Source organism: Sapajus apella, unplaced genomic scaffold (genome assembly GCF_009761245.1).
Source record: "Sapajus apella isolate SASKATOON/1434 unplaced genomic scaffold, GSC_monkey_1.0 scaffold41, whole genome shotgun sequence".
NCBI lineage: Eukaryota > Metazoa > Chordata > Mammalia > Primates > Cebidae > Sapajus > Sapajus apella.
In genome coordinates, this window is record NW_022436981.1 from 1062124 (window position 1) to 1063361 (window position 1238).

General features: G+C 35.9%; 1 pseudogene across 1 annotated transcript; it reads left to right on the top strand.

Moving 5' to 3' along the window:
* Positions 1-357: 357 nt before the first annotated feature.
* On the top strand, positions 358-1155 carry LOC116565713 (annotated as a pseudogene). The gene has a single exon (XR_004275564.1). The product of XR_004275564.1 is annotated as a phosphatidylinositol N-acetylglucosaminyltransferase subunit Y-like (transcript).
* The last annotated feature ends 83 nt before the right edge of the window (positions 1156-1238 follow it).

Consider the following 1238-nt stretch of genomic DNA (forward strand, 5'->3'; position numbering starts at 1 on the left):
ATATATATATATATATATATATACACACACACACACACAAATTAGCCGGGCGTGGTGGTGCGCTCCTGTAATCCCAGCTACTCAGGAGGCTGAGGCAGGAGGATTGCTTGAACTCTGGAGGCGGAGGTTGCAGTGAGCCGAGATCATGCTGGGTGACAGAGCGAGACACCGCCCCGCCCCGCCCCTCCCCCGGCAAAAAAAAAATTACCACAGGCAGCTAGGATGACCCATCAATGTAAGAAGCAAGAAGTGGAGCAGCATTAGTTCACAAGTAAAAAAATAAAAAACACAACAGCCAACTTTTCTTAATACCATATACCTTTTAAAACACAGGTGGGTAATAAGTGGAAGAGAAGAATGTTTCTGTCTCTTCTACATTGACTGTTCTTATTCCACTGGTTTCTTTAACAGCACTGTTCTAAGCCTCTGTGGAAGAAAACTTCCCACAAGGCTGCACTAGCACATCAAGCCTTTGCTTTTACAGTCTTCTCTTGCCTATTACCATACCAGTGTGTGTATTCTCCATCTTTGGACTTGGATGGGTATTAAACTCTTCAGGCATAATTGACTCAACTAGAGTCAGTATGCTGTATTTATTCATGGTAGCTCTTAGGCATCTATCTCTGAAAGCGCAACTGGATGGAATTTAGTTTGCAGGAAAGACTTTGCTTTGTGCATATCAGACTTAGGACTGTGGGAGGTTTAAGTTGCAGACATTTTTTTTATTTTACTCTTGCTCTGCCCTTGTGTTTTGAAGGTTCTGATTTATAACTGCTATATCAGAGGAAACATTTTGACAGTGTCTTGTTGGAGATGAACATCCCCAATTGTCATGTCATGACTTTTTCTTATTTTATTCATGTAAAAGTCATTGAAATTTTGTTTTGCTTGTTTGTTTAGCTTTAAAGTCTTTGGTAAAGTCACATGTTAGGGATGACTGAAATAATTCTAAAGCAGTGATGCTGGAATAGTCTCTCTAAGGGAGAGAAATGCATTTGAACAAGTGTGGTATAAAACCATATAATCAAATAGAAATTTCAGGTACTTACAAAAATTGAGTTTATAAAATTACCTTCATTTCTTTGACATTAGTTGTTTATATTAACAATAAAGATGTTGACACTTTATCATAAAAAATAAACCAGTTTGCAGTAATATAAATATATATTTATTTATTTATAAATATATATTTATAAATAATCTAATAATATATTTTATTAGATTATATATATAAAATT